This window comes from Sciurus carolinensis, chromosome 10 (assembly GCF_902686445.1).
Source record: "Sciurus carolinensis chromosome 10, mSciCar1.2, whole genome shotgun sequence".
Classification (NCBI taxonomy): Eukaryota; Metazoa; Chordata; class Mammalia; order Rodentia; family Sciuridae; genus Sciurus; species Sciurus carolinensis.
Genome location: NC_062222.1, coordinates 139,639,966 through 139,656,763, shown reverse-complemented (window position 1 = coordinate 139,656,763; position 16,798 = coordinate 139,639,966). Strand labels below are relative to the sequence as shown.

The 16,798-nt window shown below is 43.3% G+C and overlaps 2 pseudogenes; one reads left to right on the top strand and one right to left on the bottom strand.

Annotated features, from left to right (window-relative positions):
• Positions 1 to 1,289: 1,289 nt before the first annotated feature.
• LOC124994657 (succinate dehydrogenase [ubiquinone] cytochrome b small subunit, mitochondrial-like) lies at positions 1,290 to 2,542 on the bottom strand (annotated as a pseudogene).
• A 7,373-nt stretch (positions 2,543 to 9,915) lies between these two features.
• On the top strand, positions 9,916 to 16,048 carry LOC124994325 (coiled-coil-helix-coiled-coil-helix domain-containing protein 2-like; annotated as a pseudogene).
• Positions 16,049 to 16,798: the final 750 nt, after the last annotated feature.

Below are 16,798 nucleotides of genomic sequence, written 5' to 3'. Positions count from 1 at the left end.
AACAGGAGACTTAATAGACAAATGGAAAAAAGATAAGGCAATGCATAGATGCATGCAAGATGCTAAATTCAGTAACCTGAAGAATCTGAATTAGAATAAGATGTCTGGCTGGGGATGTGACTCAGTGGTGGAGCAGTTGCCTAGCATGTACAAGTCCCTGTGTTCAATTCCCAGCACTGCAAAAAGAGAAAGAAGATGCCTCATTATACCTGTCAGATAATAAAATTAAAAAGTCAAAAGTCTTGAATAAGCCTCAAAGATGGTGGACTGGAGGGAGGCTGCATTCCTTGTCGCTCCCATAAATCGGGTTTCAAGCAGAGGATATCTGTTTCTTGGTATATCGACTACTTTTTGAGTGCAGATTGTTCACTGACTGTCTCCTGTCATCCACCATTTGCCTACCTCTCGCCTGTCCATCACCTTTCACCTACCCATCACCCACCGCCCGAGGTTTACCTGCTGATCGCCCAACAGCACCCAGCAGACCGAGTGACCACAGACTGCTAGTGGAGTGCCAGCTGCCTGCTATTGCCTGGAAGTCCACTGTCCCAGAACCTGCAGGTTTGGTTACATGTGACTGCTGCCATTTTGAGACAACAGCCAGGACATGTAGGACCCCTGGCTGGACTGATTGAGCCCCATCTCCAGGACACCTCAACCAGACTGACCACACCCTACCTCCAGGACCCCTGCCCAACCAACCACACTCCACCTCCAGGAACGCTGACTGACCATGCCCACACCCCGGAGCTGCAGCTCCCCATTTGCCAACACATTTGGAAGCCAGAGCAGCCATCTTGGATAATCCTGGAAGTAGTAACTCCCATCTTTAGATGGGGCAAATCCCATCCTGAAACACCTGCTGGAGACTGGAAGCTCATTGTCAGGTACCTCTCATGCATCAGGCTACTGAAGACTGAGAGGTTTGAATACTGTATGACTGTTAGTGTAGATTTTTTTTTTCCTTTTTGAAAAATTTTAAGATTTTATTTCTTTACTTTTCTCGCTCTATTTTCTTTTGTTTTTCTGCATCCTCAGTCTCTTTCTCCCTTTTCTCATGCTAACAACCAACTTCTATTGATTACACTTTCACTCTTTCTGTGATCTAGAACTTCTATATACTCTTTTCCTATCCCACTAATAGTTACATCCTACACCCCTCCTCATCCTCTTTGTCCTTCATTAGAAACTGCAGACCTTATTGCAAATCTGTTTGTTATACTGCAGATAATAATTTTTTTTTAAAACATAAAAGAGTAGAATAAATTTTTTATTATATAACATTGTATTTTTTAAAAAAATTTTCTTTTCATGGAATATTTTTCTTATTACCAATTCCCATGGTGGGAAAATAATTTATTATTTTTAGTTTTATATTTGTGGACATTATTTTAGAACAAGTAAAACACATTTGAGGATTAAATCTGTTTAGAATTTGTAATATTCTGATATGCCTACCAGGAAAACTTCCTCTCTAACTGGAGCATCTCTAAATTCAGAAGCTCTCCAATCTTTCTTCCTAGGATTTAGAAATCTATAATCTGAGATTTTTAGCATCTCCTAATTTTAAAGTTCACCTAGGCATAAAATCATCAGTAGCTGATATCAACTGAACAGACAGGGAAATTTCCAAAATTAAATACTATCTAATTTTTTGCAAAGTCTTTACTCATGAATTAACAGTCTTTCCCTTTGTACATTATTTCCAAGACGAATGCAGAAATATGACCATATATTGATAATAATAAAGCTGAATTCTCTTTAAGAGACTGACAAAAGGCAAAAGCTCATATGTAAAGTTTAGTTATACTGTGAGTCTCATGAGCTTGAAGACAACCCATTAACTCACTAGAATGCAGAACTGGGTCTCAAAATTTCTTGGGCAGATTTCCTCTCAAACCTTTTCCTCAACAATTAAATTCTAAAATAACCATGTGATTAGGAGAAGGTCTGTCCACCAATGAACTTATCTGTTATTTTCTCCTTATTGTGAGTTGAATGGCATGACAGAGCAGAGGCAATTAGGCATATAATCAATTCTTTAGATATTAAGTCAAAAAGGTCAAAGCTTCCACAGCATGGCAACAGCTTTGCAGATGCCCACATCATGATAGTTGAAATAACAAAGCCCAGCAAAGGCTAAAGCTGAGAGTGCCAAAAGGCCTGCCTTGGCAGCTTTCTGCGATGCATCCCCATGAACATAATCAGTAACAACTTGTCCAAGGCCCCAGTGACTATGGAGAGTGAGGACGGCAGCCTAGGAGTAGTCCATTGCAGCGCAAGGATTCAAATATGCAGCTGGAAGCAGGCCCAGGAGCAAAACACTGACAACCCTCTCACTAGTCCAGTGAAGAGATGCAGCCTTGGAACTAGAAAGGCGGTTTGGTGACAGGTGAATGTGCTGTGTTCCACTCCATCCTGGGGTAGGTCGGTCCTCAAGAAATGCTGAGAGGAGAGCAGGTCTGACCACTGGGGTTCAGAGAAACAGAGCTCACCCTCCGTGAGCTCCGCAGAGGACACCCAGCTTCAAGAGAACCTCCATCTCCTGCAGATAATAATTGAACTCATGTTTATGACAATATTGTTCATGTCTTCATAGAGGCTATTTGGTTTGGGGTTGCATATTGTCTATACTGAGCACTGCTAATATTGATCACCCCTTAAAGAAGAGGTTTGGAAACCTATAGGGTCACTATAAGCCTATAGGGGGGAAACTGCAATACCCCAGAGCTGCACTGCTAGAGGGGAAGATACATGAACAACATGAAAAAACAAGGGAAGAAAATGATCCAAACAAACCTAGAGTCTATATTAATAGAATCCAGTAACAGCATGGTAGAAGAAATGTCAGAAAAGGAGTTCAGAATATACATAATTAAAATGATCTGTGAAGCAAAGGATGAGATAATAGAGCAAATGCAGGCAATGAATGATCATACCAATAAGCAGTTGAAAGAGCAACTGCAGGAAGCAAAACATCACTTCAACAAAGAGATCCTCAAAAAAAAAAAAGTCAAAGGTCTTTTAAAAAACACTTGAATGTCCAATTGTTCCAGTACTATTTGTTGAAAAGATAATCTCCACTGGATTGATTTTGAACCCTTAGCAATCTATTGTCCATGCATGCATGGGTTCATTCTGGAGCTTTCTCTCCTGATATATTCATCTACTTTGTGCCAATACCACACTGTCTTAATTATGAAAACTTCAGAATAAGTCTTGAAATTAGGCAGTGTTACTTCTCCAATGCTGTTCTTTAACAAAGTTGTTTTAGCTGTTTTAGGTCCTCTGCATTTCCATGTAAATTTAGAATTTTCTACCACATACAACAAAAGCTCTTCTGGCATTTTGACTGAATTGTGTTGAGTCTGTGGATCAATGTAGGGAGAATCAACATGAGTGTTGTGAACATGGTATATATATATGTTTATTTAAAATCAGCACCATTTTATAGTTTTTAATATACCAATCTTGCAGTCTTTTGTTTCTAAGCATCTCACTTGCTTTGATGTTATTGCATAGGATGTTTTAAGCTACAGCCTCTGAGAGTCTGTTGCAGACTCAGATGTGATTGGTCTTGCATGTGGGATTTGGTGCACTGTGTCCTTGCTGGCCTCACTTGTTCTAGTAGTGTTTCCAGAGTCTAGGCCAGAGGCCTATCTAGAATCTCACAAATCCGGTCTGGCCACTCACCCCAAACCAAGCAGAAAAGATAATGGTGGCAGACATAAAGGAGCTTTCATCAGTGCAGCTACCCTTGGAAGACAGGGGACCCGCGTCCTTTGCCTGGTCTTTCAGGATTGACACTGAGGTGTTTTTGTTTGGTTTGGTTTGGTTTGGCAGTACTGGGGATCAAAACCAGGCTGCTCTGCTTTTGTGCTGCATTCCCAGGCTTTTTTATTTTGAGATAGGGCTTTGCGAGTTGCTGAGGCTGTTCCCAAAGTTGCCATTCTCCTGCCTTCATTTCTGGAGTCACTGGAATTATAGGTGTGTACCTTGCCTGGTAACTTTGGGGTTTTATGGAAAGGGGAATGAGGGCATGGGTGGGGCTCCACATAGCTGGGGGCTTTTCACAGCTGCCAGAGAAGGGGGTCTTAATCAGGTGAAGTCTGTCCATCTCAGGATTGGTCAGGAAGGGTTTGTCTAAGATTAGAAAGTTGCTATTGATGGGGGTAGTCTTGATTCATAAGATGTTTATCCATCAGACCTGGTTCCTGGAATCCCAGTAGCTCAGAGCAAAGGAGACGGATGCAAAATGTAGGTGGAAATGCTAAGCCCTCTTTTTGTGTGTGTGCCACTGGGAATCAGATCTAGGGACATGCTACCACCAAGCTACGTTTCCACCCTCCTTCCCCTTTTTTTTAAATTTTTAGCAGAGGCTCATTAAGTTGCCTAGGCTGGCCTTGAATTTGCTATCCTGATGCCTCAACTACCTGAGTAGCTAGGATTTCAAGTGTAACCACCAGACCTGCTGCTTTTAGCCATCAATCAGACATTTGCAGATCAAAGTGAAGAGTTGGAGTCCTGTTACAGTCCCTTGTTTGATAGAGTCTATTAGTTTCCTGCAAAGACAATCATATCACCTGTGAATATGTTCTTGAGGCCTAAGGTGTGCAGAAGCCAGCACAGTGGCACCAGCTTTCTGCAAAAAGAAAAGGCTCCTTTGGGCAGCTTTATTTTTTAAGCTAAGGACCAAAGAAAAGCCAAAAAGGTTTTTGTTAGATGTTTTAGCTTTAAGGCTTAAATGGACTGGTAAGGAGGCCATAAACTCAAATCTGCCTCCCCGATGGGTGGTTAGTGAGGGAATTGATAGGACGGAGTGAGGGAAGTTGCTTGTTGGTTGAATTCTTCTTTTGTGAAGTTATGTTCTGTATGTGGAATCTGGAGCTTGTCACATCTTTGGACACCCTGGCTGCTTATGGTCATGTCCATTCTTGAAAAGTTTGTTCCATACCTTAATATCAGTGAGTGGCCTGTAAGCTTGTCCTCAAATTTATGTCTGGGTTAGCCAATAGCGGATAAAATTTTTTGTTCCTTTCAAATCTGTTTGCTTGATTCTGAAACATAAAGAGGCTCCTTTTTTTTTTCTTACTTAAAGGCAATAAGTATTGCTATTTAATTTTCCATACTTTATTTATTTATTTATACATACATACATACATACATACATACTAGGGATAAAAAGCCAGGTGATATTTACCACTGAGCTATATCCCCAACCCAATTTTTAAATTTTATTTTGAGACCGTGTCTCACTAAGTTGCCAAGGCTGGCCTGAAACTTGAGATCCTCCTGCCTCAACCTCCTGAGTTACTGGGATTACAGGCATCTGCCACTGCTCCTGACTTTCCATACATTTTAGAGTAAGTTTGTTGAAGTTCTAAAAAAGTTCATGGTGGGATTTTGGTTGGATTTCCATTGAATTTGTGGGTTAAGTTAGACAAAACTGACAACCTCATCCAGTGAGTGCTTTGTAGGGCAGACGCCTTTGCCTAGTGGGTGGTAGGTAGGGTGGACAACTTCACCCAGTGAGTGATAATGATGGTGGACACACTAGCCCAGTAGTGGTAATGAAACCAGAGTTTGGAGATGAAACTGTTTACTACTTCACAGGTGGCAGGTGGGTCTGCACAAGCTGCAGGCCTCTGCAGCCACACGTTACTACTCACTATCAGTTTCTTCTTTCCAGGGTCTTATCTGGTGAAATTGAAGAATGAAATCCAGAGCCATGGTCAGTGAGTGTAAGAGTAGCATTTGCTCAAGTGTGCAGAGAAGCAAAACTCCTGCAGGACAAGGGCACCTGGTGGTTGGTGTCTGAGTGTGTACTCTAGGGGTTTATGGAGCACGTGGGTTGATGCTGTTGGTCCAAACTTATGCTAATGAGGGTTTGGAAACATACTGACACTATTGCTGAGCCCTGAATCCTGTTCAGGTTGCCTAACTTCCATTTTCTCCCCAATTCAGGGGAAGTCATTGGACTGTGTGTGCTCAGTTGAGGGGGTCAGTAGCTGCAGCATTGTGTGGAGCATACATCTTCAGCGGGCAGCCACACTGTGTGCATGTGGGGCTGCTGTGGGGGGACAGGAGCTGCCTGGGTGCACCTCGACTGACCACTTCAGGCCCACACCAGCATGGTGGGCTCTGCATGGCAGCCCATGCTTCCTGCCTGTGCTTCAGCTTCTCGGCAGGGACCAGTGGGCTGGTTGCATGGCTTGGCAGCCAGGAAGCCATGTCATTCCCCATCTGAAGAAGTGCCCCTAACTGCCTTTGGGGGAAAAGGGCAATGACCACTCTGGCTACTTAAGGCTGAAAAGGGGCATTGACAGGGGAATGGCAGTTGGGGTCCTTCTTCAAAGGCCTGTTTAAGGACCTGCAGTAGAAGGGAAGTTTGGATTTTGGATTCCATCTGCAGGGTTAGTTGTAGCTTGGGCATCCTGCACATCAGGGTAGTCCTGAGATGCATGGTGGCAGGACTAGGCATACTTGGGCAGAGAGTGTTTTGGGACAACAGTGAACAAGTGAACAACCAGCTTAAAAACAATCTGTTATTAGCCAGTCCCTGTAAGCCACGAAGACAGGTAACTTATTGAAGCTTAAGTGGGGTCTAACTTGTCACTGATTTGTGACTGGAGGTCACTGAAGACTTTAGAAACATTAGCAGAGTTGTTAGGAATGCATACAAGATACTTAGTTTCTATAAGGTCTTAGGTACTCTCTTGAACTGTGCCATCCTGATTTTTGTAAAACAATTTTCATTAGTGTTACCAACTTGGTAGAGGGATCCCCTTTAGCCATGTTGTGTAGGGTTGCCTTGGATAAGTTGGTTAGAACTTCCATGTGTCACTTTATATCTTTTAGAGGTATAAATATAGGGGCTAAATAATGCCAGTGAAAAATAGATTGAACTTACCTATGTAGGAGGTCAGGAAGATCTGCAGATCTCTAGTTTTAGATCTAGAACAAAACTGTGCCTCTGGCAGAGACTTTGTGATAGTAGTTATCAGGCACTCATGTGTAAGAACCCTCCCTTTATACCTCCCTGTTTTGCTTACTTGAGAGAACTAAGCAGTGCCTGTCTCAAGTTTCAAAAAACCATTATCTTCCTTGTGTGACTATGTTTGGGTTATACTCTCCTGCCAGGTGTTTAAGACCAAGTTGGTCAGAAACTACAGACCTGTTCTTATCTATTGTTAGGAGTCAGTTGAGATTTGTTAGGGATCACTTTTTGGAACTTGTGAGAAGACTCCTGGTTCGTCTACCAGTTGTACCATCTGTCAGGATGGGTCAGGGTCTTGCTAATCATATGTGGCTTCCCTTGGAAGCATCAGGGACATTTCCCTCTCCAGTGACTTTCCTCTGTAGAATGTGCCCTTGTTGGCTTCCTGTTTTCTAGGGTTCTCAGTTCCCCTGATTGGGAAGTCAGGTAACTCACTGGAGTTGCAGGGCCCTTAGAGGGATCCCATCATTCCCTGAATCCTGGCTGACCTTAAAGATTGGCTATTTTTCCCTTAACGCTTTTACTGCATTTGGTCTCCAGGTTTTGCTGTTAAACACCCAGCAGGTTAGCTTCACCAGTCTTAAGGTGGAAGTGCTGGGTTTTGACTTTTAGTCCTGTAAGTCAGCACTATATCCTATCTGTCCTGTAGGTGGTGACTTATTGTAGTCATTGTCTTAAGGCAGGTTATTTTGTTAGGAGTAGCACTTCTGCTGAACCCTAACAGGCAACGGTAATAAAATGTACAAAAGACCATACTTATTGATTTTACATAACACTCAGACAAAGCTTGACTCTTTAGTACTCAGATGAATACATGTCTCTAGCCACATATATTTAGGGTGTCAACTCTGATGTAAAAACCTAAAATAGCCATTGCTTATTTAACCAGTTATGGAGTAATTGCTTTAAAGACCTTAAAACAGGTGCAAACCCTAACTTTTGAGACTTAGGATTGTCCTAATAAAACCTAATAGACACAAAAATTCTCTTTTTTAAAAAAATTTTTTTAGTCGTGGATGGACACAATACCTTTATTTTATTTATTTTTATGTAGTGCTGAGGATCAAACCCAGGACCTCACACATGCTAGGCAAGTGCTCTGCCACTGAGCCCCAGCCCCAGCCCCAGCCCCAGCCCTAACAAATTATTCTGATAGATAAGTATTGAATCTTTTTAAACAAACGTTTGTGAAGAAACATTTAGCAGAGAACTTAGTGTTACACATGAAAACTGTTAGAAATACGTGTCACAAGAAATTGAATGCATGTTTCAAAGTGGTGGGCAAGGCAAGCTTCCCTTCTGCAGAGGGCTGCTGTGGAACCTGGAGGGTGGCCCACCTGCCGTGTCCCTGAGGGCTGCTCCCTGCCTGGTAGGAGGGGCTCAGGGTCACAATGTATGCAATCCGCCGATTTTAAAATTGGGGTGAGCAAAAGGAAGGGCTATAATTAAAGTGGCTACAGTTGGATCCGGTTAAGGCTAAATACAATATTTTGAAAATGGACCACCAGATTTTCTGTTTCTCATAAAAACCAAGATATCAGACAATAACACTTTAAGGTTAGTTATTCCTCCCAAAGAAAATCCTTTAGGAGGTAGGAACCGTCCCCCGCCTGATCACTCCGCGAGCTCAGAAGCTGTTGGGGAGTTGGCGTCATGTCCACAGCGGCTTTGGACTCCGGCTGGTTCACAGCTGGAGGAGCCTAGGGACCGCACTCTGCCTTCCTATCAGGCCGCCGCCTTGCTCTCGGGGAAGGCTGCGGGGCTAACGCCGCTCTCGGAGTATCTGGGAGCAACATCCAGAGGTGTGTGATTCTGACATATCTGGTGGATCTGATTGAGGAACAAAGAGCATCATAAATGGACATGTAGAAGATGTGGAACCTGCATCTGTACACAAGGGAGGAAAAAGATATTTTAAATGGCTTAAACCAGAGGATTCAGGCAAAGAAGCTATGCTACTGTCCCACATGGGTATGAGAAAGACAACGGTACATATAATAGCTTTGGTTCTAAAAGCATATGTCTGATCTAATTAGTTCAGAAAAACCTGTCTGATGAGAAATAAATTATACCTTCCCCTGGATTCTTGTCACAACTTTGGACTTTTGGATAATAAGACAAATGAGGTACAGGTTTTATGCTTACAATAAAATGGATCAAACAATTCTGACAGGTCACTCCACATATGTCCTGCCATCTTATTACTTCAGCTTTGACGTTGAACTTCTCAGGTTTCTTGCTTCCTCCTCTGCATACAGATTCCTTGTTCTCTAGCATTCTGCATCATCACATTGGTATTTATACCCTTCCCTAAGTATTCATGGTCAATGCAAAGGTGTTCTTACATTGGAAACTTAATTGCAACTTTTACTAAAGCTGTAATTCTTATATTGATTTAGAGAAGCAAAACTCCTGCAGGACAAGGGCACCTGGTGGTTGGTGTCTGAGTGTGTACTCTAGGGGTTTATGGAGCACGTGGGTTGACGCTGTTGGTCCAAACTTATGTTAATGAGGGTTTGGAAACATACTGACACTATTGCTGAGCCCTGAATCCTGTTCAGGTTGCCTAATTCATTTTCTCCCCGCTTCAGGGAGTGAGAGTGAAGTCATTGGACTGTGCGTGCTCAGTGGGAGTCTGTAACTGCAGCACTGCATGCAGCATGCTTCTTCAGCAGGCAACCACACTGTGTGCAGGTGGGACTGCCATGGGGTGACAGGTCAGCTGCCCAGGTGCACCTCAGCTGCCACCTCAGGCCCACAAAAGCATGGTGGGTTTTGCATGGGAGCCCATGCTTACTCTCTGTGCTTGCTGTCCACACAGCCCACCACCCTGACCCTTCATTGCTCCCTGCTGCTTCTCAGCAGGGACCGGTGGGCTGGCTGCAGGGCTTGGTGGCCAGGGAGCTATGTGAGTAAGGATGGTGCACACCTTCAGGTATGGTTCAGAAGGTGGATGCCCTCACACAGTGAGTGCTACATTGCAGAGCCTCTGTCTTTCCCTATGATCCTTAGTATCTTTTCTGCCAGGGTGGGGGCTTACCGGGGATTGAACTCAGGGACACTGAACTACTGAGTCACACCCCCAGCCCTATTTTGTATTTCATTTAGAGATGGGGTCTCACTGAGTTGCTTAGCACCTTGCTTTTGCCAAACCTGGCTTTGAATTTGTGATCCTACTGCCTCAGCCTCCTGAGCAGCTAGGATTACAGGAATGTGCCAACTTGCCCAACTATCATATTTTTTTAATATAGTTTTGTTCCTTTTTATTACCTTAACCCTTTTTTTCTTCTTGGTACTGGAGATCATACTTGGTACTTCACTGAACTATATTCTCAAACCTTTAAACATATTTTAAAAAATTTTCAAACTGAGTCTGTGGTCTTGTTGCCTCAATCAGATTCTCTCCACTCATTGGTATGTACTACTTTGCCCAGGTAAATATTTACCTTTGATGATTGAGTGTTTTAAAACCACCTCAAAGCTTATACCTGAAGGCAAGTGTCTCATGGACTTCACCCTAATCCCAGCCTGCCTGTCTCTCTCTCCTCCCCAACTCTCTCCTTCCTTCCTTCCTTCCTTCCTTCCTTCCTTCCTTCCTTCCTTCCTCCCTCCCTCCCTCCCTCCCTCCCTCCCTCTCTCTCTCTCTTCCTTCCTTCCTTCCTTCCTTCCTTCCTTCCTTCCTTATACTGGGGATTGAAAACCATGGGTGTTATTACTGAGCTACAGCCTTAGCCTTGGTATTTTTGAGATAGCAACTCAGTTCGTTGACCAGGCTGATCTTGAACTTGTGATCCTCCTGCATCAGCCTGCCCTGTAACTGGGATTACAGGCATGTGCAATGCACCAGGCTGAAGCTTTATTTTCTTACTTTGTTTTCTTTTCTTTCTTTTTTTTGGGGGGTGGGGCACTAGGCATTGAACCCAGGATTGCTTAAGCACTGAGCCACATCCCCAGCTTAGGGCCTCACTCAATTGTTAAGACTGGCCTTGAACTTGGAATCCTCTTGCCTCAGCCTCCTGAATTCCTGGGATTGCAGGCATTTACTACCATGCCTGAATTATTTCTAAATACATCGTGGATACCTTTAAAATTTACACCACTCATTATGAGTGAACTGGCCTATAATTTTGTTCATATATTTTATTGTGTTCACTGGCAATTTTGGTTTATTAGCCTCCTAAAATGAGTTGGCAAGATCTCCCTACACTGATTTTCAATTACTGTGCACAAAGTCTGGTGTTAGCCAGCCTACCATTGGTGTAAGGAATGCCTGAGATAATCAGCTAATCAAGAGGAAAGGTTAATTTGGTTCACAGTTTTGGAGGAGTCAGTCTATAATGGGTTGGCCCTGTTGCTTTTGGGACTGTGGTGAGGTAGAACGTCACAGCGAGCACATGGCGAACTCCTTCACCTCAGGGCCAGGATGCAAAAGAGAGAGGAGACAGGTTCCAGAGTCTTCCTCAGGGGCATGCCCCCAGGGACCTAAAGACCTCCCCGAGTCCCACCTTTTAGGGTTTCCACTGCCTTCCAAGAGTGCCAGGCTCGGGACAGAACTTTAAATACGTGAGCTTCTGGGGATGCTCCAGGTGCAAGCTACAGCAGCAGGATCTTCTGTTCTTTGGGTGTTTTTTATGGAGGTTTTAAGTAGCCTTTTCATATCTTGGCTTGTTACTAGTGGCTCTGTCTTTCTTTTACTATTTTGAGTTGCCGAAATCTGCCCTCCCCTTCTTGATGCAGAGGTCAGTCAGAGACAAACGTACGTACAGAATTTTGGACTGCTTTTTTCTGCCTCTCTCCTTTTCTTCTCTTCTTTTCTGGAGATTGTGTTGACTCAGGACCTGCCATCTGGTTCTAGTCTAGAGGACATTGAGTTTTCTTTTGAGTTTCAGCTTCTCGTATCACCCTGGGGTGCCTACCTGTCCTCTGCTTACACTTTAAAAATTGCCTCAAAACTCACTGGGCTGGCCCCTTCTTCCAAGTTGTTACTTCCCTTCCAAATCTGCTCCATTTTGTTCACTCTTTAAAGCTCCCCCTGTCTCTGGGATGGAATCCAGGGCCTTGACCATGATAGCAGCTTCTCCATCACTGAGCTGTGGCCCCAGCTGGAAAGTCTTTGACAGTGGGAGGCTTTATGGTCTAGATATGTGATGTCCCCCAAAAGCTCATGTATAAGACAAAACAAGAATTTTGGGAGTTGAAATGATGAGATTATGAGATCTTTAATCTGATCAATGGAATAGTACACTGACCTCTCTGCTTCCTGATTGCTATGTTCTGAGCTACTTTCCCCTGCCATGATTGTTGCTCAAGATGGGGGCAGATCATGGTGTCAACCACATGGTACAGGAATGCAGGATGTTGGAGTTAGGGGAACATGGGGGCTTCTCCCACAATTAAGAGATGCCAGTACTGTGGGACATCTTTTGAGGAAATCTTCAGAGACAAACCAAGAGATGCCATGTGGGCTGCATCTAGCAATGTCTATGGGTGAGAGAGGCCATGTGAGTTGCAACAAGCAGGATCTATGGGCAGAGCTGTCTGAGCCTTTTAGAGAGAGTATCAGGATGCCATGTGCCCCAGATACTGGACATGGAGCTCTAGGACTTGTTTACCCAGCTGGATTTCAGTCTTGCTTTGGTCACATCCCTTCTTTCTGAGCCCTTATTTCTCCCCTGTAGAATGGAAATGTTTACTCTGTGCCATTATATGTTGGATATATGTAACTTGTTTTTGATCTTTATGGGGAAAATATCAATGAGTTTGTCTTGAGTCTCAGATGAGCTTTGGGCTTGGGACTTTTGGGCAATTCTGGAACTGTTGAGACTTAGGGGACTCTTGGAAATGGACTAAATATATTTTGCATTGTGAGATGGACATGGGATTTGGGGGACCAGGGGTAGAATGTTGTTCCCTCAAAGTTCATGCATGAGATAATGCAAAAATTTTCAAAGGTGAAATGATTAGATGAGTAACCCAGTCAGTGGATTAATCCACTGATATGGATTAAGTGGGAGGTAACTATAGGCAGGCAGGGTATGGCTAGAGGAGGTAGGTCACTGGTGGGGTATCCTTGGGATTCATATTTCGTCCCTGGTGAGCAAAGCGTACCCTCACCCTCCCTCCTTCCCTTCTCTCTCTTTTTCTCTCTCTCCCTTCCTCCCTCCCTCTCTCCCTTCCTGCTTGCCATGTCCTGAGCTGCTTTTCTTTGTCACGATGTTCTGCTTCATCTTGGGCCCAGAGCTGTGGAGTTGGCTGACCGTGCACTGAACCTCTGAAACTGTGAGCCAGATCACACTTCCTGCTCTGCTTGTTCTGGCCGGTGCTTTTGGAGGTGGCAGCACAACACTGCCTGACAGCAGGGCTGGTGGCCAGCTCACTGCACCATGCTTCTTGCTGTCATGGTGCAAGGAGAAGTATGATGTTTATTTTTTAAGGTACCTTTGATTAAGGTAAGGGAGTTCCCTTATAGTCTAAATTGATGAAGATTTTAAAAAATCAATAAGTGACTTAAAAATCACTAGGTATTTACTTTTATCAAAATTCTTAAGAAATTCTTTGAAATGAGATGAGAAATTATCATGAATATCTTGTATTTTCAATGAAAATTCCTTAGCTATCTTTTGGCAAAGTGTTTAAAGGAGATTCCCCACCCCCCAAACCAGTGGTTTTCAAAGTGGGATGAATGGAGACTTTTAAAAAAGGTTATATAAAGATTTTTTTAAAAGGCTGTATAAAGTGGATTGTTTAAAGGATTCAATATGTACAGCACAACTTTGATATATAAATACCACTTAAATTATAGTGGGGTTACATCCTGCCAGATCCATTGTAATTTTGGGGTGTGTGTTTTTCTTTTCTTTTCTTTTTTATTTTGTGCTGTAAATGGAACCCAGGCCTCATGCCTCCTACATGCCAAGCAAGCCCATGGTGATATGAAAGTACCATAGATCAAAAATGCATTTAACATACTTAGCCCACTGCACATTATAGCGCATAGCACTAGCCAGGAAAAGATAAAAATTCAGAATTTGAAGCAGAGTTTCTAATAAATGTGTGCTGTTTTCATACCATTGTTCATCATAAAAATCACAGGTCAAACAAGTTTGGGGACCATATATATACTCTTCTCTGGTATAATGTGGATTCTCTTTTTTCTTATTTCCCCTTCAAAATAAGACTTGCCTCACTTTAACAAAAAAAAAAAAAAAAAAAAAAAAAAAAAAATTGAAATGAATTGGTCAGAATGGTCTGGGAATCAAACTACCCCAGCATCTCAGTGGCTTAAAGCTTGTATGTTTAGCTCTCCTTTGGGCCACACGTTCTCCTGGGAAGGTTTAGGTCTTTGCATCTTCTTGCCCTCACTCTGCAACCCAAGTTGTTGATGCATGGAACGTGGACCATCAAGGAATGGAGGGGAGGGTTTTGCTCCAATCTGGACAGGACAAACACATTATGTCCCTTTAACCTTTGTGAGAATAGCCAACAGGCAGGTAGATTAGATAAATTGGGAAACGTTCATGTCCCCACCTCAAGCACCCGAGCTAAAGGGTAGTCTTCCTGCCCTATTGAGGCTGGGGTGGTCATCTGACTCTCTGACCAATTGAGGGCATGAGCCCATTCCAAGTCTAGATACCCTGTGGCTTCCACCTCTGGCACAAGGAGAACGGCCCCAGGGAGCCACTGTATCTTCATCTTGGACCCCAGCAGGAAACACACGGAACCCATCAGGACTGACCTGCATCCTGACTTGCCTCTGTTTACCTCCATACTTGTTAGGAAGAAGAGCAACTGCTTTCTATTATAAGCCACTGAGATGCTGAGATTTTATTGGTTACACAGCAAAGGCTGACCAATATAACAGACATTTCATAATTCTCAATAAAATCTAAGTGAATGAACTCGAATGACTTGACAACGTATCAATCATTTGCTTTTAACAAAACTGAAGAATGAATTGAGATCATCAAAAGTAGAAAATTAAAGCTAATATTGTTACTGGGTGGTTTCTTGGCATATGATCTAGAAGAGCTTCAATTGAGCAGCAGCAGAGATGTAGCAAAACCTCTGTTTCTATCTATTTATATGAGTAAGGTTTCTCAGGGTTTACATCTAGAAATATGAAATATATAAATAGAATTGATGTGTAACCCATTTCATTCAAATCATAAATAATAATTATCCATGGACACAATTTGACCCCACTCATCTCATTATGAGCTTTATTTCCAATGATTTTAATTTTTTTGCTTAATAATTATTTATAAAATTTGTAACATAGTTATGTTGTTTTGACTAATTATGTGCTAACAATTGTAATGATAGCTCTATCCAAGAGGCAATTAACACTTAGAGCCTTATGTTCACAGGTAATTAAAAAATCAAACTCTCAAAAAAAAAAAATTCTTAAGAAATGTTTTTTCTGCACATATTGAAATGATTGTGGGATTTTTCACCTTTGTTCTGTGAATGTGGTGAATGGATTGATTGCTTTTCAAATTAAATAAATCTTGGACTTCTGCTCGCCTGCTGTCTGGATCCCCCTGCCTTGCTCTTTCGCATTCTGGACGCCCAGCCGCCGCGCACTTAGCGTGCCTCGTGGAAGTCAGAGTTGCACCTTGTGCGTGGCCCTCTGCCAGCTGGGCCCCTCAGAGGAGAGCTGCGCTCATGCCCTCACCAGCAGCTCCGCCACCAGCTGCAGCCCCGCCAGCTGCAGTGGGCTCACCTGCTGCAACACCACGGCAGCCAGGTCTGGTGGCCCAGATGCCAACCACTGCAGTTGGTGTGACTGTGGGCACTGCTTTGGGGCACACACTGGGCCATGCCATCAAGGGGGGCTTCAGCAGAGGAAGTGCTGTGGAGCCCTCAAAACCTGGTATCACTACCAGGAGCCTCAGGGCACCCAGCCACCACAGCAGCAGCAGCTGGGTGGCCCTTACTTTTATGAGATAAAACAATTTTTGGACTTGTGTCCAGAACCAGGGTGATGTTAAGCTCCGTGAGGGTTTTGAGGAGGTGCTGAAGCAGTGCAGAATTGCTAACGGATTAATCTAATTGGGAAACTCAAATTGAAGAAATGAAAAATCAGCTGTGATGACCAAGTTACTTTAGCATTAAAATGTAATTGATAGTGAAAGTATGAAATGTAAAACTGCAGTGTAAAGTCTCACCTAATAGCTTCATGTTTCTGAGTGGCCGCAAAAGAGACTTCTAATTGTATGGAAGTTCACTGAGTTGGTTCAGAATTCCGGGCTGGACAAATGTTTGTGTACCCTCCTTAATCCAGTTGTTCTGATGTTCTTTGAGTTTACTGGAATAAAGTGATTTTTCTCCTGGAAAAAAAAAAAAATCTTACTTTCCTGCTGTGAGGATGGTTCAGGGCGACTGGATGGGGGCTGGCATCAAGCAGCCTGCGCATGCGCAGAGAAACAGTGTAGCCTGCGCAAGGCCAAAGGAGCAACCAATCAGGTGCTGACAAACTGACCTCAGCCAATCCCAGGAGGACACGGAGTCTGAAAGCTTCCCCTCCCCGACCCTGGGTTAGAAAAACAGCCCCATAGGGGCCACATGCGACTTCTCCGACCCAGCATCCTGGTGGGCTCCCCAACCTCGCCTTAGAGTCGTTCTGCAGTAAAGTTTCTTTCCGATTCACATCTGGCCTGTGTTCTCTGGTTACCATCATCTGATCGGGTTACCCCAGTTTGATCTTATACCTGAAATAAACCCAATTTGAACATACTATTATTTTTCATGTATTGCCAGGTTGTTTAGATTCTTTTTTTTTTTTTTTTTTTTTGGGTGCTG